Consider the following 26,027-nt stretch of genomic DNA (forward strand, 5'->3'; position numbering starts at 1 on the left):
CAAATTACAGTGACCAAAACAAGAATAGTACCACTAAGATTGTTGTTTGTTAAAATATTAATATTTGAAATCATCAATATTTCCTTCCACAATTTGTTTTAAATTGATTAACGGATAAATCAAGCATAAGTTGACATTTTTTTTTTGGATGAAGTAATTGGCGGTAAGGACCAAAAATAGGAAAAACAGGGTGCGAAATAAAAATAGTACCAGTTATGTTTTTTCTACAAGATTTAGATATTTCCTTAAAATTACTCATATAAATGTGAATAATAATACTTTTACGAATTATTTGAATAGATGACTGCATTTTAAGGCGTTTTCTAGTATTCAAAAGGTTTTACAGGGGTTTTCAAGAGATTTTTCTCTATCATTGAGAAATTTGACATTCGAGCTACAATACTTGACGGAACTGCTTAATTCCTCCATTAACATGACGTGAAATGATGAAACATCGATCTAGAATGAATTTGAATCCAAAAAAGGCTTATTAAAAATATTAATGTTTTAATCAGACAAACACCATTTCTGCAGTTTTTAGTTGTAGATGGCAGCACTATCTTGCTGTTAAACGGAATTTAGACCCATTTTCGGGAATGATTAGGATGTGCTGGATGATTTAGGTCAAGAAATAAGTACTTAATACCGCATGATTGCCTTGAAAATTTCAAGAGAATGACAAAAATGACAAAAATGACAAAAATGACAAAAATGACAAAAATGACAAACCTGACAAAAATGACAAAAATGACAAAAACGACAAAAATGACAAAAATGGGAAAAATGACAAAAATGACAAAAATGACAAAAATGACAAAAATGACAAAAATGACAAAAATGACAAAAATGACAAAAATGACAAAAATGACAAAAATGACAAAAATGACAAAAATGACAAAAATGACAAAAATGACAAAAATGACAAAAATGACAAAAATGACAAAAATGACAAAAATGACAATAATGACAAAAATGCTAAAAATTACTAAAATGCAGAGCTGGTAGCGAGTCACTTTTTAGTGACTTTGTCACTTTTTTTGGGTCAGTCACTAAAAAGTCACTTTTTTCATCATTCGGTCACTAAAGTCACTATTTTCTGAAAAATGGTCACTTTTATCACCAAAAGTCACTTTTTTCACCGAAAATAGACTAATGAAAGAGTAATTTGAACTGCGCGTGTTAATATTGACGGTTGTAACGGTAAATTACTTGATCAGTCAGTCAGAAATTTTTTTCGCCTCCGGCGTAATTTCGGCATGAATCACTCTTGGCTTGAGACATTTCGATCTACGACATTATTTGACGTTCATGAATTGAAACTAACTTTGATTGTAGATTTTAATTTTAATTTCAATCAACCTTTTGTATTGGAACTCAAAACTTGGTATACAAAAACCCTATCTAGTCTTTAGAATGGGTTTTTATTAAGAAGTGTAACTAAGATTGAGATTGAAACGAACCATTTTATTTTATTAAAAAAATCTTTTATGTCATAACAAATGTTATGTTGATATGAAATATTCTTAAAAAAAAACAATTTCATACTCAACTTTATTTCCTGTTTTTTTGTTCTTCTAAATACTTAAAAAAAGGGTTTTAAAATTTTTACACAAGGACACAAAATTTACATTTTTCTTAGGTGCAATGAATTTAAACGATAATTTCAACTAATTTGGGTTCCCCGAATCTAAATATGTATGCAATATTTCAATTAGCTTTTGTTATTGAAATGACTTTTGAAAATAATTAAAAATCTTTTGAGAAGTTTCTGCACTTTTTTTTTACAAAAACTCAAATCAAAAACATATTAGTTAAAAATAAATGTATTAATTGCATTGATGAGTTTTAAATAGAATCAAGTTTTTTTTACACTTTCTGCTGTGATGTCAAAAACACTTGTAATGACATTTTTCCATAATCAGTTATCTATCAATATTTGATTTTACTAGTAATAAACTCTTTATCACCAAAACTAAATGTGTTCGGCCGAATTTGACAAAATTTCTAGTTAAGGAGTTAGGACACTATTTACCAAATCAATAATTTAATAAAATAAGCCCCAAAATGGTTATAGTTAAACATGTTTATTGAAAACACTCTTCCTGAAATGTTTTTAAAAACTAATCTTTTTTATTTCCATATTTTTAAATAAATTTACCGAATTTTATTGTACAGTTTTTTTTTCAATTTTCTCATCAACTTGCCGGACACGACCGGACGCAAGATAGAACATTTATTTTAAAATTCAGATTTTTTTAATTTTAAATTTGCTAAGAAATTCTTTTGAAACTTATTTATTTCTTACTTTCTTGACTTATCGAAAATTTGAAACATTCATTGTAATATGTTTCCAAAATTTTGTTTATCAGTCATTTTTTTTAGTTTGTGTGTTGAACATGAGTGACAAACGGTGTAAGAAACCCCTTTCCTTTTCAATTTTTTATTTTTGGTATTGTTATTATTTTTATCTAAATTTGAATTTCGAATCCACACCACCAAATCCCCCCCCCCCCCCATGGACGGGTCCTTCGCACGGGCCACATTTTTTGTACTTCAAAGTTACTTTTTTCGTTCTACATAGTCACAATTTGGTAACTTTTTTCGTTCCTCAAAGTCACTATTTGGTCACTTTTTTTCAAATTTTGGTCACTAAAGTCACTACTTTTTCATTGTCAAACCGCTACCAGCCCTGAAAATGACACAAATTTCAAAACGACAAAAATGACAAAAATGACAAAAATGACGAAAATGACAAAAATGACAAAAGTGACAAAAGTGACAAAAGTGACAAAAATGACAAAAATGACAAATATGACAAAAATTACAAAAATTAAAAAAAATTACACAAAATGGCAAAAATGGCAAAAATGACAAATTGTCAAAAATGACGAAAATTACAAAAATTACAAAAAATGACCAAAATTACAAAAATGACACAAATTACCGAAAAGATAAAGATGACAAAAATGAAAAAAAAAAACAAAAATGACAAAAATTAAAAAAAGAAATGACAAAAATGACAAAAATGACAAAATGATAAAGATGGCAAAAGTGACAGAAATGGCAAAAATGACAAAATTGACAAAAATAACAAAAACGACAAAAATTACAAAAATGATCAAAATGACAAATATGACCAAAATATTGAAATGACAAAATTGACAAAATTGACAAAAATGACAATAATGACAAAAATGACAAAAGTTACAAAAATGATCAAAACGACAAAAGGACAAAAATGACAAAAATTTTAAAAATGGCCTAAATGACCAAAATACAAAAATCACAGAAATGATTAAAATTACAATAATGACAAAAATGACAAAAATGGCCTAAATGTCCAAAATACAAAAATCACAAAAATGACAATAATGACAAAAATGACAAAAGTGAAAAAAATGACAAAAATTACAAAAATGACAAAAATTTCAAAACGACAAAATGACAAAAATGACAAAAATGACAAAAATGACAAAAATGACAGAAATGACAAAAATGACAAAAATGACAAAAATGACAAAAATGACAAAAATGACAAAAATGACAAAAATGACAAAAATAACAAAAATGACAAAAATGACAAAAATGACAAAAATGACAAAAATTACAAAAAATGACCAAAATTACAAAAATGACACAAATTACCGAAAAGATAAAGATGACAAAAATGAAAAAAAAAACAAAAATGACAAAAATTAAAAAAAGAAATGACAAAAATGACAAAAATGACAAAATGATAAAGATGGCAAAAGTGACAGAAATGGCAAAAATGACAAAATTGACAAAAATAACAAAAACGACAAAAATTACAAAAATGATCAAAATGACAAATATGACCAAAATATTGAAATGACAAAATTGACAAAATTGACAAAAATGACAATAATGACAAAAATGACAAAAGTTACAAAAATGATCAAAACGACAAAAGGACAAAAATGACAAAAATTTTAAAAATGGCCTAAATGACCAAAATACAAAAATCACAGAAATGATTAAAATTACAATAATGACAAAAATGACAAAAATGGCCTAAATGTCCAAAATACAAAAATCACAAAAATGACAATAATGACAAAAATGACAAAAGTGAAAAAAATGCTAAAAATTACAAAAATGACAAAAATTTCAAAACGACAAAATGACAAAAATGACAAAAATGACAAAAATGACAAAAATGACAAAAATGACAAAAATGACAGAAATGACAAAAATGACAAAAATGACAAAAATGACAAAAATGACAAAAATGACAAAAATGACAAAAATGACAAAAATGACAAAAATGACAAAAATGACAAAAATGACAAAAATGACAAAAATGACAAAAATGACAAAAATGACAAAAATGACAAAAATGACAAAAATGACAAAAATGACAAAAATGACAAAAATGACAAAAATGACAAAAATGACAAAAATGACAAAAATGACAAAAATGACAAAAATGACGAAAATGACAAAAATGACAAAAATGACAAAAATGACAAAAATGACAAAAATGACAAAAATGATAAAAATGACAAAAATGACAAAAATGACAAAAATGACAAAAATGACAAAAATGACCAAAATGACAAAAATGACAAAAATGACAAAAATGACAAAAATGACCAAAATGACCAAAATGACCAAAATGACCAAAATGACCAAAATGACAAAAATGATAAAAATGACCAAAATGACAAAAATTATAAAAATGATCAAAATGATCAAAATGACAAAAATGACAAAAATGACAAAAATGACAAAAATGACAAAAATGACAAAAATGACAAAGATGACCTAAATGACAGAAATGACAAAAATTACAAAATGACAAAAATGACAAAAATGACAAAAATTACAAAAATTACAAAAATGACAAAAAATGACAAAAATGACAGAAATGACAAAAATGACAAAAATAACAAAAATGACAAAAATTTCAAAAATTTCAAAATGACAAAAATGACGAAAATATTGAAAAAATATTAAAAATACAATAATGACAAAAACGACAAAAATGACAAAAATGACAGAAATTACAGCAGTAAAAAAAGTGACAGTTATGAAAAAAATGACAAAAATTACAAAATTGACAAAAGTTATATAGCCGTAGTATCTTTTTCGAGAAATTTAAGTTGTTTATGCCCTTTCTTCTTTGATATCTCATGTTTCTCCATTACTTCCCATCACCTTTGAAAATGTGATCATTGTCAGGTACGGAAATGTACCAAGGCGAATTCAATTAAAAAAAAACATTAGATTTGATTTCAGTACGATAACTAATTATAGCTCAAATGTCGAATTCCTTAGTGCTAGAGGAAAATCTCTCAAAACCCCCTTTAAAACCTTCGGAATACTAGGAGACGCTTAAAAATGCATCTATATTATTTGTAAAGCATTATTATTCACTTTTACTTAGAAAATTTAGAAAAAAATCTAGATTTTTATAGAAAAACATAAGTGGTACTATTCTTATTTTGCTCTTTTTTTTTCCTATTTTTGGTTCTCAACGCCAAATGCTAAAACAAATTATAGAAGGAAATTTTGATGATTTTCAATCATTAATATTTTAACAAACAAAAATCTAGTTACGCATCACTGTACGTGCCGAAAATGCGTTGAAATGTGCCAAAGATGATATGATTGGAAAAGCAATACTGGCATAAGGAGACTTTTTTTTTTATTACTGACAATTTGCGCCGAGGGTCTTCAGATCTTACTCAAAATTGAACATTTGGTTCATTTTTACGATTTAAAAACACATGTCTTCTTTCAGATTTCTAATTTTTTTTTTAGTTAGATTTGGTTAGTTTTTTTTAAATAAAATAAATTTCTTATTGGAACGCAGAAAGTAAAGCGATGGTTTACACAGCATGGCATCTACCTAATGGGAATGATGCTTTTTACACCCTGGTCATGAACTAAGCTCTACGATTATTTCTACAACATTACTTCACTTTGTCATACGTTTTTGATCAATGTGTAAGGATTTTGGTGTCCCGTGCTTAACTCCCGATATAAAAACTATATGGGGTTTAAAGTCAAATTTCCTTCTCCTCAAGAATGGTTGTCAGGTTTCGTAGAGGACCAAATGTCCTCTCATATTGTATTCTATACTGACGGATCATTATCAAACGGCCGTGCAGGTGCAGGAATTTACTGTCACGAGTTGAACATAGAACATGCTCAACCTCTAGGAAAATATTGTACAGTCTTTCAGGCTGAGCTATATGCTATTATGTATGGAGTGCAAATTGCACTTCAAATTATGTTCAGAACAATTTATTTCTGTTCAGATAGCCAAGCAGCTATCAAATCACTTATAGTTCTTCCAGTTCTAGATCAAAACTGGTAATCGCATGCCGGAAAGCAATCGAAGAACTTGCTGAAAGCAATGGATTAAACCTTCTATGGGTTCCCGGACATAAGGGAATTTTAGGAAATGAATGCGCCGACGAACTCGCTAGAGCTGGATCGGAAAAGGAATTTTACGGACCAGAGCCGGCTGTCCCAATATTGCCATGTTGGTTCAGAAACCAAATTCAAACTTGGTCCTCTAACCAGCATAAACGATACTGGGAAGAGTTGGACACTTGTCGCCAAACTAAATTATTTTTAGAAAAACCATCTCCAATCATATCGAGTTACTTGCTAACTTTAAGTAAATCTGATTGCAGCATCTTGATCAAAGCACTCTCCGGTCATTGTGAATTCAACTATTACATGCACAACATTCAGCGTGCTGAATCTCCAGTATGTGGTAGTTGTGAGTCAGATGTGGAAGATCCCTTCCATCTTATATGTAACTGTCCCTCATTTGCCAGTCTATGTTTTCGTACTCTGGGATCTTACGCTATAAGCGAATCTGAGTTTGAGAAATTAAACTTAAAAGACATGCTATCATTCCTTACCGAATGTAGAAAAGAGCTTTAATGCTAATAATCCCTAGTGGATAGGCTTTATGCCATCTTAAATAGATTGAATTTATTTCTTCCTTTTATAGGTTTTTCAGGTTTCTCAGGTAAATGATGAAATCTTGGATAAAAAAAGGCTTGGCACAATTTACCCGTATGTTTGGATAACGTGCCGCTATTGAGCCTACCCCCATTCTGATACCTGAAGGATTTTAGTGTCCAGTGCTTAACTCCCGATATAAAAACTGTATGAAGCATGTTTATATTTGATTTTTTAACCACTTTTTTGTGTTCCCAAACACATGAACTTAAAACTATTCTATTATTGGCATTCAATGATCTTTGATCGAAAAGTTAATGTACTCAGTATATGACCAGGCTGTAAAAGCAACATTCCCATTATTGGTAATACTAGGTGGTACATATTAGCAATATGATACTTACATAGATTATTAGATGAAACTTGGAGTCAGTTTTGCTGCAAACACTCTATAAAGCACGAAAAAATAGTGTTCTTCACCTGATCGATAAGTACTTTTATTCCCATGTTATTAGAAGCGCGTGAATATGTGAGTGCAGTTTTTCTACATTCGTTTGTTTTCGATGCAAAACAAGAAATTTTTTGTTATTATTTCTTTCAATGTGTTTTGATGTGCTATTTTATGATTTCCGTTGAAAAATAACAGAGTTATGAAGCTTTCAAATATGGTTTTATTTTATCTTCAAAACAATCTTACCAAATCTCGAACAATAAAAATGTTAGAAATCTGAAAAAATTCATGTGTTTTAAAGTCGTAAAAAGGAACCAAATTTTCAATTTGGGAAAGATCTGAAGACCCCCGGCGCAAATCCGTCATATACCAAAATAAAATAAAAAATCCCCATAAATCAAGCTCTCGGGCAAAATGATGCATGGCTACTAGTGAACCTACACTCAGGCAAATTCTTATTATGATTCTCATAAGATGCATCTTATGAACCGCTTTTTAGAGTGTAAAATTGATTTTCATAAGAGTCTTATGAAATTCTTCCAATTTTCAAAGTAAGTTCTTATGAAAAATAGAAGAAGCGGTTTTGTGAAAAAATAATGAACACATTCATTCCATCAGTCATTATTTTTCATCGTCACACGAGGCGTGAAACCATTATAGTTTTCCTAAAAGATAAGTGATTATCTCATTCTTAATGGTAAGTTTAAACGTTGATATTATTTGTAAACTCAAACACATTATTTTTTGTTTACTTTTCAGCATATTGACCGGGAAAAAGTAAAAAATTAAAGGATCCGATGCGGCAGAATAAATGTGTTGGAACCGGGTAGTTGTGTGCTGCTGTTAGAGCTAATGATGTAACAAACTAGATAGAAACAAGCTAGAAAATAAATAAAATGTTTTTAATATCAATTATCTTGAGTTATCCTCATCGAACATGACATTTTCTGTTTTCATAAGACCCTCTTATGAAAAGCAAAAACCTCTCAACGAAGTAGGCGTTCATTTGAAGAATTCATTCGCGTCATAAGACAATCTTATAAATTTCAATGATTTTTCTTATGGCGCCAGTTTATAAGAGATTCGATTCATTGGAAAAAAACATACTAGATATGTCTCATTCGCTGCAAAATCTTTCAATGCGAATAAGCTTTTTCTGAACTATGTTAAAAATGATGGGAAATTGGGGGTAAAACGGCCATCACTTCAGTTGCCGATGCGTGCGGTTGCTCCGATAGCATTTACTTGATTTCTTGGAAAAAATCACAGAATATAAGTCTAATTTGGTTAAAAAATTTCAAGACCGAACATGAATTTTTCTAAATTAATTGAAATATGTTGAGGAATTGAAGTTAAAAAGTGCGGTGGCTAAAACAGCCTTAATTCGATTCCTCGGAAAAAATCACAGAAAATTCACATTTGGTTGAAAAAAGTCAAGTCCAAATATGCATTTTTCTGAATTAATTGAAAAATATAGGGGATTCGAGGGTCGTCATAATCATATCAGTCATAACTTCATTTTCTGAAGCGTGTGGTGGCTCAAAAAGTCTTCATTCGATTGCTCGGAAAAAAACATACAAGGTCTTTGTATAAAAATTTTTAGTCTAAATTAGTGTTTTTCTGGATTGCTTACAAATTATAGCGGAATTAGGGGGTAAAAAAGTCACTGGCGCCTGAAACTATGTCCAATCGATTCATTTTCACTAAAGGAAAGAATATTTTGAGAGATCTGGTTCGTTTAGGAAAGAAAATATTGAATGAAGCCAATAATTTAGCTGATTTATGTACATAACCCTGGCAAAACATTTCATGAAATTATTGAAAGCTCTAGCAAGCAAAGCCTGCCAATTTTAAAAAAATTACTGTGGATTCCGATTTTTTTTTTTTTTTTTCGAAATTATTTTAAATTTTTTCATGAAACACTGGCACACAGGCAGGGTTGGTCGGCTCTTCTCAAACAACAAAGAGCCGGGAGTAACCATCACTGTTTTCAGTTCGGCTTCCGAGTGTAATCCTCTTTCGCTGATCGTGCTCCACTCGTTACCCGAGTTTACACGAGCTGTAAGTGACTCGGACGGCAAGTGTGAGAGCATTTGCATCCGAGTGGGAGAAAGAGAATTCTAAACAAAGAGCGCCCTGTGTTTTAGTCATACACCTCAGAGTAAAGAAGGAAAAAAATATTTAGACTCCCACCACACAACGTAGAAAAAATATAATATATAATTTCTACTCCGCTACCATGCCTACTGCTGTTAGCTGTTTTGATTTTTTTTTTGCAAGAGGTAGCGTTCGAAGAAGAGGTGACAGGTGGTTTCATCAAAAAATTAGGACACCGCGAAGAACAAAAACCAGGATTTTTCAGGACCCCAGTAGATTGGTGGAAATGAAATGCAGCTCTTCTTAGATTGCATAAATTAAGGCGAAATAGCGGTGCAGTATACGCCTTAATTTATGCAGCAGAAGAGATATGAAGTGAGGTGGCTTTTAGTTTATACCGAAAAACACCCTTCAAATATAATCTGAACCAAAGATTACCATTGGTTTAAGAGGTTAAACTGTTTTCATTGCAAAATCAATTGCAATTAATATCAGGACGGCTTCTAGAACATCAGGACACCGCTGGGAGCTTTGATTAGGAAAGTAGCATCTTTTCTCGTGAACGTACCAAGAATAAACTGAGTTAGCTCTCGAATTCTCCTCAGCACATTGCGCAACAGATTTTTCCGGAGAAGGGAATTCTCTTCATCAGCGGATATGAATACTCTCGCTCACTCTTATGTGTTGACAATCTCACTCTTCATTTCAGTGCGATTTATCTCTCCCCGCACCGATTGGGGGAGCAGACGAAAAAAATTGCACTCTCTTTCACTGGACAAGCCGATCGGAGGAGTTTTGCCACCCATGCACACAGGTCACACTGACCAGGCAGTGGCGAATTCCGGGTTATCCTCCATGCCACATCCCTTTTTTTCCAGAGTTATGTCACAGCTGTTGCTACTTAGTTGGACCTTCCTGTCGTATTTTCGCACGTCCAAAGTGTCCTTTTTGTCCACATATCTGATTTCCTAATTCTGTTGTTTGGGGATAGGCCAAGGTACGAAAAATGACGTCATATTTAGTAGTTGAGAGACGTCATTTTCTGACAGCCCTCAGTTTTATGACTATTATAAGTATGCCCTTTGAGTATCTCCATAGTACTACAGTTTTATTTCTCATGATGGCGTTGAATAACTGAAAGTTACGGAGGGAAATTCAATGAATATCATACATATCTCTTCGAAGTTTTCTGGGCAAATGAAATCATGTATTGTTTTTTTTTCCTTGGAGATCAAATGCCTTTATAGAATTAGTCTGAATGTCAAATTAGCTTAATACGTTCGAAAAATATCTTGGGCACGTTCTACTAAGTAGTGATCAGGCATTTTTTAGAACGTAGCTCTTACGAAATCTTACTCTAAAGGATCTTAAGATACTTTTTAGGATTGCGACTAAAGCTCACCGAGAATTAAGTTTTGAAAATTTTGAATAAAGTTAATTAAGCACCTACCTATTTGATAACTTGAGTCAAATATTTTTGAATTAAAATTTTCGATTACGTTGAAAAACATTTAAATGTTGATTCACTGATAACAAAAAAATAATAACAACACATTTTTGTTATTCCAGATTTTGAAATCTCGATTTCTCAACAAACCTTCAAATTGGACGACGAAGACGACGACCCGGACATGAAATGGAGCACCTTCTGTAATATGGAGACAGCAGCAAAAAGGCAGACGATCCGTCGTGAAATGACCTTTTTCAACCAAAAGAACAAACCTGAATCAGAACTAACTTTTCGTTTAGACACAATCAAAAGCTAGTATTATTTTAGTTTTAATTCGTCATAGGTAAATTTTAAGTTAGGTAAAATTGTGAAACTGAAGATTTATGTTTTTTTAAGAATGTCAGCAAAACTAGCATAAGTATGCCGCCATCACTGTGTATGTATTAGCCCATAACGAATTACGCTTGTTGATTATTATGATCGTTTATGTTTATGTAAGCGTTTTTAGATAATTTTATTGAACCAATTACCATTTTCTGGTTACGTTAGAAAGAGAGGATCGGTTGAAAAAAAAATGCAAAAATATTTATCCTATACCTGTACCTACCTTTTGCTGATGACTAGTGCGGAGTGTAGGCTTTCGTTAAGTTAGATCAAATTCAAACAAAAAAAACGTTAAGTTGTCTGTAAATACTGTAAAAATCGATCCTATCACCCATCATTATCCACTTATCTAAAAACAGTATAAGGGAAGATAGCTTTCGTTAACTTCTAGCCATTCGAAATAGCAGCGCTTAACTTGAGTGCAAACTTGACGCAGCCGACTTTCGAGGAGGCGAATTACCGAAATGAAAATCGACACCTAACTACCAGCCTATTGTGACAAAGGCTTAGCTTGATGCATATACTGTTGAGCCGAGAAAGAGGAAATTAAAAAAGAGAAAACAAAAGCTAAACCGAGTTTATGCTTGCAGAATCGGAGTGTTTTAGTAGCTAGTCAGTAATTTTGGACGGGAAGAGAAGAAGCTAGGGAGAAAAGCGCAGATTCGTTACAGATACAATATTGGCTTGAATCTTCGCGGAACTCAAAACAAATTAAGAGCAGATCAACAAACAAATCAAACGAATAAGCTCTAATTCGACGCGCCGTACACCTCTCTTAAAGGAGAAAAAAATAATCAAGCGCCGAGGAAGTTTGAAAACGGAAGAAAAAAAACATAAAAATAAAATGTTCAAGAAAATGTGTGATAATATTTAAAATAATAATCTCTAACATTAATTTGCGAGGCAGTAGGAGGAATATACACGAGAGAAGAAGAAGCCTATAGATATATTAACAAAAATAAAGAAGAAAGAGGAAACTCACCACACTATTCCTTCGGAGAGAATCTTTCAAATCGGATGCGCGCCGTATTTAGTCCTATTGCTCCTTTGCGGGTATGCGATGATTGATTGAGGCAACATTCGATGAATTACTCGAAGAAAACAAACAAACGGAATCCGTGGAGTTGTGTTGTAGTTTAGGCAAAACCAAAACAAAAAATTAAACACCTATAGCTTGAAATGTGCTGCTACTAGGCAAATGTTTCTGGTAGGGAAGGCTTGAAAAGTTTCCTGGAACGAAAATAATTTTGCTTTCCTCTGGTATTAAAATCTCAACTTTGTTTTTTAGATTTGTGAGCTAGATTCTCTTGTGAAATCTTTCTCAAACATAAGGAGCCAACTACTTTTAACTCTAATTTCTTTTAGAGTTAAAAATTTTCAGCATAATTTTAAATTCAAATTAAAACTAAAAGGAGGTTTTGCGAAGTGACTTCGTTCACGAAGGGGCCTCACCATAAGCAATATTGATAAAAGTAGCATCGTGTTGTACAGAATTTGGATTTTTCTCCCCAAAAAGTTGGATTAATTTGCCCTCTTTTTCCGTTCGTTGCTAGCAACTTTATTTGAAAAAAATTACAAATTGAGATCTCTCTAGCTGGATTAAAATCGAATTGATTCGAGGAAAGAACAGCACGGATCGCGTACTATACTGCCCAGAGAAATAAATTTAATAAACAGTGAGATTAAAAGATTTACATACCAAGATATGGAGTTTTTACTTGTAAGAATTATTGAAAATAAAGACCCACAAACAGACAGACGACACACATTTCAAATTTCTGTTCTGAAAGTTTTATTCAAACTATTCTTCCACTTCGGCGGATTTGCTTAATCGCTTACAAATTAGAAACATTTTCCGATTTTGCGAAAGTTTGATCCATTTGGTAATTTTGTCGATAAGTTTCGATTGCACTTTTCTTTTACAATAGATACACTGAAAAAAATTAACGAGTTAAAAATGGAAGTTAATGATTGTTGAATCCTTTTTTCATAACATGTAGCATTGAACTAAACCATCAACCGAACTAAGCAACAAGCATACAGACATTCACAAAAAAGAAAAAAAAATCACGAGAAACTTAAAACTTGTCAAAACACACACACACATTGTGTAAATGAAGCCCATGATTCCAGGACGAAAAAATTCTAAGCGGCGGCTACACACAAAAAAAGAATCAGAAAGCAACAGTCAAAACTGTTGAGTCAATTGTTTTAGAGTGTTAATTTTCTAAATAGTGAGAAGTAAAAAAAAAGTTAAACCGAACAAAAGTCATCGGTTAAAAACAACTGTCAAACGCGCGAGAGGACAAAGTGACACTCAATCAATGTGAACGAGAGTATTAGTGTTTTTTTTTTGTTTTTTTTCATGAAGCATCAAAGTAGGTTGTTTTTTTTTGCTTGTTTGGCTCATGTTTAAAAAAACACACAAATACACACACAAACATCCCTTCAGTTGTCATGAACGCGGGCAAATACGAATCGAATCTCTAATTTTTCTTCTTTGTAATAAATCAAGAATCAAGAGCAGAAAAAAAGAAATCCCGAGAATTCATTTAATGAACACAAGTGTAAATTTGAAGCAGCAGAAGCTAAGTCATAAGCAAATAATTAGTTAATGCTGTATTATATATATTTAAAGAATAAAAGAGGGGAAGCACGAGAATAAAACAAAAAGAAAGAAAAAAAAAACAAACCAACTTAGTGTAATCAAAAATTAAAATTTTTAATATATATTGACAACTTAATTACCGCATCTTTTGCATTATTGATTGATTGAGGAAAAAACGCGAATAAAAGTTATCATTAAACGAGAAGTGAAATCTATATATGTAGCATTTAAATGAAGATATCTAAAAGAAAAACAGAAAACAACTAGCCTATTACTTTAAAAAAATAGTTATTTATCTTTAAAAAGAAAAAAAAAGTAATAAAACCAAGGTGAAACTTACAATTAAAGAATGAACAAACAAAAAAAACACTTATAGCCGAAAAAAATTAGACCGTTAGAGAAAAAAAAAACTTGCGTATAGGAAACCATCTTTCAAAAGTTGCTGAGTAATCGATCTAACAGAGAAAAAAAAAGCAGAACAACATCAATGCAAACTGTTGCAGAAACTCAAAGTTGGACAATGTAATTAAAAACAAAAATGCAAAACTTCTTCCTCTCGTGAACAGCGAAAAAACTCGACAAAGAAGCGATGAAAAACAAATGAAAAAAAAAACATCTAAAACTAAGAAGATGTTGATCAAGCAGAAAAAAATGTTGAGCGAACAACATTCAACAAATGATCCCCCCGCTACTCACAAAAAGAAGAAAAAAAAAACAAAACCAAAAAATATCACGTCATCTAGGGAAATAAAATGGGAAAAGGGAAAAAATCCAAAAGAAAAACAACCAAAAACGGATCGCTCTATTGTACAGTAAATAATTTTTCTCTAAATTTCTCTATATCAGTTAAAAATAACTAGTAAGGAGTGTAAGAATAAGAACAACACAACAAAACAAAATTAAACTTAAGCGCTGTTTGGTTGCAAGGATGAACAATTTTCGCAATTATCGCGTCGAACTTTTGGGACGAATCTTCCTGGGAGAATTGATCAGATTAATTGGTCTCAACGAAAACTATAACATATTTTGAAGGAAACACTGAGCGAAATAAACAATAACAATTAAGTACACTGAAAAAAATCGCAATTTAAAAATTTGAAACAATATTTGGAAGTTGAAGTTTGAAGATTTGAAACGCAATCAAAAACAATTTTAAAGAATAAACTGAGCGAAAAGAAAAATTTTTTTTTTTAAATTTAAAGAAGAATTTAAAAATTAGAAACAAAATTTGGAGTTTTACTCGATTTGGGACATTCAGGATTAGAAAAATATAGATTTAGAATACTGAACTCGGATTTAGTATTTGGATTGTAGATTCGGCATTCCAATTTTCAAACATTTATTTTATACACTGTAAAAAAAAATAGAGTTCGAAAACAGGCTACATAATTTCTAAAATTATGGATCAAATTGAGACTAAAAATTGAGAATTCGTGTTCAAGAGTAAAAAATTCTGAACTTCAGAATTTGGAACTCAGCATACTGAATCTAAAATCATAACAGAGAATGAAAAATTTGAAACTCAGATTTTAAATCGCACATTTCTAAGATTTCAAAGCTTATTCGGAACACATAATTTGGTGAATCAAAGCAATCGAATGATTTTTTCATTCCTTTGGAAGGATATTCAATCAAGTAGGCTCACGACACATATTATTGTGAACTTAGCAATTGGAACTGAGTATTCGTGTTCAATGCCTTGAACTCAGTGGACTTGGAGTTCCGAACTCAGAACTTGGAACTCAAAGACCAGAAAGTAGAACTCAAAATTCAGAGCTCAGAGCTTGATACTCAGATAACATGTATTAGAATTCATTATTCAAATCTTAGAATTCAAATTAAGAGTTTGAATTCACAATTCGGTACTAAAATCTTGAATTTGTCAATTTTTTATTCGAAGTTCGGATTTTGACATGATATCAGGATTTTAAAATTGAAATTATAAATCAGTATTACGATTAAAAAAAAATTAAAAATCAAATGATAAGAAATCGATCAATTTTTCTGCAATTATATGTCTTCTAGTTGAAATCCTTTCTCTCGATAGTTCCGTCTCCAAAATTCGACGCCCGAGCCGATTAACGCTAACTTAACTTGCAAAACGAGAGAAAACCTATTTAATCGCAAACCAAAAACAAAACAAAAAAAAATGGCGCTGCAGTATCAACAAAATAGCATCATTGTGAGATATTGAGAGATAGCAAACAGACAAACAAACAAACAAAAAAAAAGTAAATCTAAGATTAGAGAACGACACGTGTTGATTTTAATTTTCTCCTAGCCCTTTCTCTTGTATTTAGATAAGGCATTTATTTTTTTCTTGAAATCTTGATGTTGATAAGCAAAATATTACAAACAAACAAAAACTCGAATTCAAGGTGTAGCTATTGGCAGGAAAATCGAACGACGACGGAGAGCGTTGAGCGTGGAATAGCAGAAGAAAAACCAACAAATGTTTAGAAAAGGAACCGTGTATATTGTTACATTTAATCGTAAGTCCATTTTGAAGTTACTGACAAGTTAATGAAGAATCTCTCTCAAAATAGTGTTGAAAGAAATAAGAAAAAAAACCGTAGGAAGTCATCCATCTCTCCAGCCCTTGACACGAACATCACCAACACACTGACACAGAGACAAACATGCCAGCTCACGCACACTCCAAAGACATAATCAGTTATACAATCACGAGTAGACGAGTAGTAGAGGGTTAAGTTTCGCAGCAACAGAACAAAACTAGTTCCGCAAAGAAATAGACAAACATAACATCACATAACGCTACACCACCTTACAGAAAATATAGAAAGCAGCACATAAACAAATCATACAATGACACGAACAAATGAGGAAGAAAAAACACTGACACACTCATACAAACACAAAACTAGAAGGAGATGATGTATCAACAATAACCTATTACAATGGAAAGCATTAAAAATAGTAACTAACGAGAAATCACGAAAAATGGACAATTGAAAATTGGTTTTCATGTTATTTAATAAAAAAACGAGTTAATAAGATTAAAGGAAATCAAGTGATGGCTTTCAAAATTATATAAATGAAAAAAAAAAAACGAACAAAAATAAATAAAAAGTTAATAAAAGCTAACAATTTTTCGCCTTTTGCATTGAAAATAGATACATAAACACACAAACCCAAAAAAATGACACATACGCTAGCCAACAACCAGTGATTAGAACACGAAAGAACAATACTGAACTTAAGTAAAAAAAAACACAGCTCTTCTCTTTATCTTTCATTCTCCAACAGGAAAAAAAGGAAGATAAAAATCTTTACAAAAAAAACTCGACTTGAACCGAAAGACTTCGAAGACTCTCAACCTAATAGAACAGCAAGCACTCGTAGCAAATCAATGAACACACGAATACGAACAGTTTCACTTCTACAGTTAAGCTCTTTGGTAGAAAGTTCCCATCTTTGAGGTTACTCACACAACAAACAGGAAAACTCTCACTCTCTCATCTCTTCATTCGAAAAAAAAAAACACCCACACAAACACGCGCAAATCAAAACGAAAACAAACAATTCACTCATTAAGTTGGCGGTGATGTTCCGACGATGTTATCAAAATCGCTGCCAACTTTGATCGACCCCACCGGGCACCTCGAGATTGCTCTTTCTTCCTATCTTCCTAAGACACTTACACACACACAAGTCTCCAAAAATCACGAGAAAGAAAAATAAAACATTCACACGGACACAGCCAGAGAAAAACAAATAGAGAACTGTCGTCATCCACATTACAAACAATCAGTAATCAAAAACTCCCTGCAAGTATCCTTGTTTTACCGGAATGGAAAAAAAAACAAAACAAATCAATGCAGCTCACCAGACACTCACAGTCACCAGTACAATTCATCAGAAGGCAACAGAACACAATAATACAACATCAGACTACAGGCAAACAAACAAACAAAAAATATACGAAATCAAGTCAGAGAAAGCAACAAAAAGCCGTGTGTAAAACTTGTCAATTTTCGCATAAAATGTCTACTAAAACAAAAAGGAAAACTCGAAGCAAAAACAACAAATTTAACAATTGAAAACAAACTAAAAATCGTGAAACACTATCAAACAAAAACCCGATAATAATCACCAGAGCAGCGACAGTCAAAACAGAAAACCAATTCGGCATGTAACAGAACAGAACTCACTATTGGTTTGCTTTTCGGGCCAAACCGAATGAAGCTCCCATCAAAGTAAACAAAACGGAAATACAACGTTAGAAAAATCGAGTTGTTCCTGCTTTTATTTCGAATTCCGAAAGGGACAAAAAGGAAACAGACTCTATTAAATTCAAGTAGTGACAATAGAAATGATCAGAGAGTTTCAGATGCATAAAAATTAAAAACAAAAAAAACATCATCAGCAAGCCAACAGTAACAGCAACAAACAAACGAAAAAAGTAAATGGTAGAAAACAACTCACACTGGTCATCATCCGAGCAAAGCATAAAAAAGAAAAAAGAATACACACGCATACTAACCAAGAAAGAAACTAAGAAAATCAGTACAAGCATACACCGAATTCGTAGAAGGATATTAAAACAGTGAGAAAGAAAGTAAAATTAAACACACAACACGAGAGAGAGAGAGACGTGCAAAGCAGCGAAACAACAGACGTCAAAACAATACAGAGAAAGAAAGAAAATGACACGAAACTCAAATCTCAAGTTGAGTGGGAAAAAAAGAAAGAGAAATGACTACTCAACAATAACAACAACAACAAAAAACATACAACAAAAAAAATTAAAAGAAATGTTATCAGCTGTAATCTACTTCAGATACAAAACATCAAACATCAACTTTCAACAAAACAACAACAAAGAGAAAAGTGAAACAAAAGAAGAACAAAAAAAAAACAAAACAAAAAATGCTATTATAGTATGTAATGAATTCACCAGAACCAGAGAAACAAAATCGTTGCAATAAAGATGAAAATATTAAGGATAAAAATTAAAAAAAAACATTCGGGTGTCACGTGATTTTCGGCTTTGGTTTTGAAGACCTCCCTGTTTCAGCACACTTTGATTTACTTTTTTTTATCATCATGAACAAAAATGACAAAAATGACAAAAATGACAAAAATGACAAAAATGACAAAAATGACAAAAATGACAAAAATGACAAAAATGACAAAAATGACAAAAATGACAAAAATGACAAAAATGACAAAAATGACAAAAATGACAAAAATGACAAAAATGACAAAAATGACAAAAATGACAAAAATGACAAAAATGACAAAAATGACAAAAATGACAAAAATGACAAAAATGACAAAAATGACAAAAATGACAAAAATGACAAAAATGACAAAAATGACAAAAATGACAAAAATGACAAAAATGACAAAAATGACAAAAATGACAAAAATGACAAAAATGACAAAAATGACAAAAATGACAAAAATGACAAAAATGACAAAAATGACAAAAATGACAAAAATGACAAAAATGACAAAAATGACAAAAATGACAAAAATGACAAAAATGACAAAAATGACAAAAATGACAAAAATGACAAAAATGACAAAAATGACAAAAATGACAAAAATGACAAAAATGACAAAAATGACAAAAATGACAAAAATGACAAAAATGACAAAAATGACAAAAATGACAAAAATGACAAAAATGACAAAAATGACAAAAATGACAAAAATGACAAAAATGACAAAAATGACAAAAATGACAAAAATGACAAAAATGACAAAAATGACAAAAATGACAAAAATGACAAAAATGACAAAAATGACAAAAATGACAAAAATGACAAAAATGACAAAAATGACAAAAATGACAAAAATGACAAAAATGACAAAAATGACAAAAATGACAAAAATGACAAAAATGACAAAAATGACAAAAATGACAAAAATGACAAAAATGACAAAAATGACAAAAATGACAAAAATGACAAAAATGACAAAAATGACAAAAATGACAAAAATGACAAAAATGACAAAAATGACAAAAATGACAAAAATGACAAAAATGACAAAAATGACAAAAATGACAAAAATGACAAAAATGACAAAAATGACAAAAATGACAAAAATGACAAAAATGACAAAAATGACAAAAATGACAAAAATGACAAAAATGACAAAAATGACAAAAATGACAAAAATGACAAAAATGACAAAAATGACAAAAATGACAAAAATGACAAAAATGACAAAAATGACAAAAATGACAAAAATGACAAAAATGACAAAAATGACAAAAATGACAAAAATGACAAAAACGACAAAAATGACAAAAATGACAAAAATGACAAAAATGACAAAAATGACAAAAATGACAAAAATGACAAAAATGACAAAAATGACAAAAATGACAAAAATGACAAAAATGACAAAAATGACAAAAATGACAAAAATGACAAAAGTGACAAAAATGACAAAAATGACAAAAATGACAAAAATGACAAAAATGACAAAAATGACAAAAATGACAAAAATGACAAAAATGACAAAAATGACAAAAATGACAAAAATGACAAAAATGACAAAAATGACAAAAATGACAAAAATGACAAAAATGACAAAAATGACAAAAATGACAAAAATGACAAAAATGACAAAAATGACAAAAATGACAAAAATGACAAAAATGACAAAAATGACAAAAATGACAAAAATGACAAAAATGACAAAAATGACAAAAATGACAAAAATGACAAAAATGACAAAAATGACAAAAATGACAAAAATGACAAAAATGACGAAAATGACGAAAATGACGAAAATGACGAAAATGACGAAAATGACGAAAATGACGAAAATGACGAAAATGACGAAAATGACAAAAATGACAAAATTAAGCAAAACTGTCGAAAGTGGTAAAAAAGAATAAAACAATTTCAAAACTGCCTTAGTGACTTATTTGGCAGAAAGTGCAGAATTATCAAAAGGGACAAAAATGTTAAAAATTGCAATATTGACAAAAACGACATGTATAAAAATAATTTAAAAATTAACAAAAATGATGAAATGATGATCTAACGCCATAAATGTTCAAATATTCTTTTTACAGACTCAGTTTTCGATTCACCAGGTACAATTTAGTCTGAACTTGGCTTGGTGGTGTGAACCCTAGCCCGGATTGAGCGATTTCCATTGTGTGTGCTACACCTTTTTTCCAGATATTTGAATAATTAATAAGTACGCCCTCCATGTATGAGCTCGCAGTCAGTCAACAGCATACCTTCGTACACATAATGTTATTACTCTTGTTAGTTGTTGTTGATGTTGTTATTGCTGCTGCTGATCTACGCGCGTATTTTGTTTACTAACGTTCAAAGGTATTTAACATACATGGGTAGCGACGTCGCGTCATCGAGGGGAGTCGAGTGTGATAGGTTCGAATTTTCTCTCTTTTGCTTGCAAAACATTTTACTTTCGCATTAACAAGCTGTTTTTTTACCATACCTACTTTACTAGGTATGCATTCAACTAGGGATAGTTTGCACTCCGGTTTTCACATTACACCTTTAATTTAGATTGGCGGCAACGGCGTTGAATCTCTGGGAGCAGAGTTCAAGGAACTATAATTTGATATGAAACTTAAACGACATTTTCATCTGCCTGAAATGATTCATGTAGTCTGAGGTCGAAAACATATTAATCAAAGTCATAATTAAAGCGATTTCAGATTTTTATCGATCCAAGTCCCTTGAGCTTCGTGGGAATTTTAAAGATTGAACTCCTCTATTTAAAAAAAATTAAGAACCCTACGCTTGTTGCTGTTTGTTTCCTGTTGCATAAATTCGATAAATTCATTCATTTTCTATCCAGCACGCTAAAGCCGGAAGCCGACTTTCGCTCAACTCTCTGCATGCTGTCTGTCTCCCTGTCATTTTTGGTTCGTTCATTACCATATGCCATTGTTGGCTTGGCCTAACAAATACGTTAACGCTTTTCATTCATGCGTTCATATATTACTCATGCCAAAATTTTAATCTATGTACGCTGTAGAGCAGCAAATACTGGATTCTCATGGAAGATGTGAATTTAGTATTATGGATAACCCATAATACTAAAAATACACTATATTTTAAGAACTTTAACTTAAGTCCTAGTATAGGGTGTCCCATTATGTCTAAGCACGATTTTTATGCAACCCTACTCATTGTGGATGAGGTTTGAATAGCTGATTTCTGCTGAGTGTTGTTGTTTACAGTTTAACTTTAAATTCTTTGTTTTCATAATTTTCGTGAAAATGAGAGGCATTTCCCCGGAAAATCGCTAAAATATCGTGCATAAATGCAGGGTGGCCACTCAACTTCAATTTTCCATTTTTCGCATTTTTCCCGCATGGTTGCGCGAAATCCCCGATTCTCACTAACGAAAAAAATCCCTTTCAAAAGTTCTCTTTTCTGCTTTTAGTCATATTTTTTTAACAAAATCCAAAAAAAATTATAACATTTTTAGGAAGACTTCAATTTTTACTGTGACCGGCCCTTATTCTGCGCATTTTGAAATCTGGCTATCAAGAAACCAATTTTAAAATCAATAAGAACTTTTAGAAAAAGCCTAAGCTAAATGAGAAATCGCGCAAAGTTTGGAACTGAATAGAAATGGTGCAGATTTGTGCAATTTATGATGATGTTAGAGAAAAAAAGTAATTTACCATCTGAAACTTCTTGCTTTTTAAAGAACAAAGGAATTGAAATTTTGGATGTTCGACAAATTGGAGAACGGCCGCCATGGACCGAGTGAATTTTAGGAATTATGTTCATCAAGTTATGTCGTGAGACGGAATACCATGAAAATAAAATAAAATAGTATTGAAAAACATAGTGGAAAAATTTCGTTTCATTGAAAATTCTGTACTTAGAGTATGAATATGATGAAAAGGTACATATTGTAGTAAAACTCATTTCGATTTAATGGCAGATTTCGTATAAATGGTTCAAAACAGCCGCAAATAAGTAAATTGAAGTCTCCACGGAGGTATTCAATATTTGAATCTTGTGAGTATTCATTATTTATTTCAAAAACCTCGTTTGAATGTATTTTATAAACTTTATAAAACCCTATACTTTTCACTGGTTTGATATCACTGTGTGAGTTTAGATCACAAATTAATTGATGGTTTCTCGTTAATTGTTTCCAACAATGATACCGAAATTTAAATTTCTTATTCCTTAATATTTCATCTGAATATATTTACTGAGTTTTTAATTTATACAGGAGGACAAATTGTCGGAATTTGTAGCCAGCACAGTTCGATCCGACACAAGCGAAAAAAGTAAGCGATGACTTTTGCCAATCGCACGCGTTTTTCTCTCGCTCCGCGAAAACATAATAAAATAATATATTTTACTATGTGAATTTGATATCAAGTTTTCAAAAAGTGATGTAAAGTGATGTCTAAGCAGATGAACTGTTAAAGTGTCACCGGATGCTCCGGGAATTCTCGGTGAAATAAGATTTATTTCATTAAAAGTGTTGCTTGCCGCGTGGCTGTGGAAGTGACGTGTTTTCTTAGTTTTTTATGTATGAATTTTGGTTCTTGATGATTTATGGGAAAGGGATTAATGTGAAGAGCGTCTGGAAAAGCTGTTTGAATGAGAGAAGTTAGTCTCAAAGTAACTTATTCAGAACAAAATGGTGATTTTCATTGAAATGTGATGGCGAAAAAGCTTTTACTTGTTGGGGATACGTCCTCTTCAGACCCTTATCTAGAACATACAAATATTCAAGGTTGCTGCGATGTGTGTCGGGTTGGCAGAATAGTCGCTGAAGTTCCGCATTCGGTGTGTTATCGAGATGAAGGAAGTGAAGTATTCCAGAAAATAGAATATTTTGAAAAATTTCGGAAGAAGACAACCAACGATCATCAGAAGCCATCCGGAAAATAATCTTATTAGAAGTCAAGAAATCGAAGATGAACAACCTTTTACCGTTGTTGGCGTGGCCCTCATGCTGTTGAATTTGGTGAGCTCGTTCCTTATTTTTCGTACTGTTTTGAGATTTTTATATTACCATTCTTTTCTGAATTTCAAACTTCCTTATTTGATTAGAGAATAGCTTAACTCTATTATTGGGGTTTAGTGGGGAGTAGGACAGGGCATCAAACGAACGGAAAACTGATATACAATGGATTGTGGGTTCAAGCCAGCCGGAGTATCTCGGCAAATTAGGAATCTCGAGTAGGTTACTCCGGTACCTTTCCAGGATTCCTTATTTGTTTCGAACAGTTTGAAGGTAGAGAGATGAGTCAAACCTGTCCCAAGCCAGTTGTAACGGACCCCTTGGAAGTGCTGCAATTATTGTTAATGAGTTAAGGATGAACAATATTTGAATGCGCGATCGAGACTTCCCGTACCGACTCGGGTCGAAAGACCTATTAGCCACTGGTGGGTCAAACATACATACATACATACATAGCCCAGTTCGATCCGACACAAGCGTGCTACTTATGCGCCACCCTAGAAGAGGGACAGCACATCAAGGTTGAATTGCCCGGCTGAGACTCCCTTCAAGGTGAGTCCTTAAAGTTTTACCCGATCGGATAAAGGGTCGAATTAACTGAATCCGCAATCGAAAAACTCGAGAATTCCTCGGTCACACTTAAAGAGATTAACAATACCTAAAAGAAAGCATAAAAATTCCTCGGTACGAGATCGCTCATACCTGAATTTCGCATCACTGGACTACAATCTAATCACCACCAGAGGGCAAACGGTCATGAAAGGAGCGAGAAGAAAATTCAAATCTAACATTTAAACTGTTCGAAAAATGGATCCCGAACAGAAACGTAGCGCTGTGGTTGCCTTGGCAGCCACGGCAGAAGGACATTGTCCGATATAAGTGTGTGCAGACCGGAAGTGCCAAAAAACGGTATGGTGGGGGACGCCAACCTACTGTGCCACCTGCCATGGCAAAGATCGTCAAGAAGCGCCTTAAGAGAAATCCTCGTCGTAGTGCCACTAAATTTGCAGAGGATCTCAACATATCGGATCGAAGTCTCCGTCGGATCCTGAAAGATAAACTTCAGACCAAGCCCTACAAGATCCAAAAGGTTCAAGACCGTACGGTGAAGCAGAAACAAGAACGGGTAAAAAGCGAAGACGCTGCTGAAGAGGGCCGCGGATGGATGGTTGAAGAATATCGTGTTTACCGACGAGAAACATTTCACCGTACAGCAGTTTGTGAATAAGCAGAACGACAGAGTTTGGTTGCCAGACAGATCACGAAGTCATGCCGACTTACTGACGGCCAACCGGCGACAGTACCAGCATCGGTGATGGTTTGGGCCGGAATCACCCGTGATGGCCAGACTTCGCTGGTTTTTGTCCCTGAAGGAGTGAAGATCAACCAAAATACAAATCGGGAACTAGTTCTACAGAATGTCGTCGAACCGTTGGCACGTCGACATTTTGGTTCCAGGGATTGGGTTTTCCAACAAGACTCGGCGCTGGCTCACAAAGCGAGGAAAACCCAACTTTGGATTGCACAACATTTTTCAGGGTTCATTTCGAGCTCCGAGTGGCCGGCGAGTTCGCCAGACCTGAACTCTATGGACTTCGCTTTTTGGAGTATGTTGGAGACCGAAGTCTGCTCTAAGAAACGTGAAGCTATGGAGGTCCTGAAGCGACATATTGTGGCAGCCCGAGATAAAATACCCTCAGAACACCTGCGGGCCTCATACGATGCGTTCCTCGACCGTCTGCGGCGAGTGGTTAAATTCAAGGGCGAACAAGTTGAACTTTACCAGTGAATTTTGAAAAAGTAATTCGTTTTCAAGAGAAATTAAATGAATTTGAAATAAAAACTTCTTGTTTTGATCAATTTTTATGTTTATTTCAATTGCCGGACCCTGTAATACTATCAACCGTGCAGTGCTTGGGCCATCGATCGCGTTCAGAGGCTGCGAATGATTGCGGTACCACTAAAATTCAAGGGGTCGGATGGAGTTCAATAGAATCCGTCACGACTTAGACGAACTTATGTTTAAATGTCGAACATAAAATTTGTAAAACAACGTAATTTGTAAAATGCGATTAACTCATATTATTTTGCCAACAATTTAAATTTTTCTACGGCTATGGACGTAGCTCTGGATA

General features: G+C 32.5%; 1 protein-coding gene across 5 annotated transcripts in view; it reads left to right on the forward strand.

Annotated features, from left to right (window-relative positions):
• Positions 1 to 14,687, forward strand: part of LOC129751258 (syntaxin-1A) — a 154,700-nt gene extending 140,013 nt beyond the window's left edge. For all 5 annotated transcript variants that reach the window (XM_055746650.1, XM_055746647.1, XM_055746651.1 and 2 more), the window contains one exon: positions 11,060 to 14,687. The gene's annotated coding sequence lies outside the window, so the exon portion shown is untranslated. The remainder of the gene's footprint in view (positions 1 to 11,059) is intronic.
• Positions 14,688 to 26,027: the final 11,340 nt, after the last annotated feature.

The sequence above is a fragment of the Uranotaenia lowii genome, chromosome 3, assembly GCF_029784155.1.
Source record: "Uranotaenia lowii strain MFRU-FL chromosome 3, ASM2978415v1, whole genome shotgun sequence".
NCBI lineage: Eukaryota > Metazoa > Arthropoda > Insecta > Diptera > Culicidae > Uranotaenia > Uranotaenia lowii.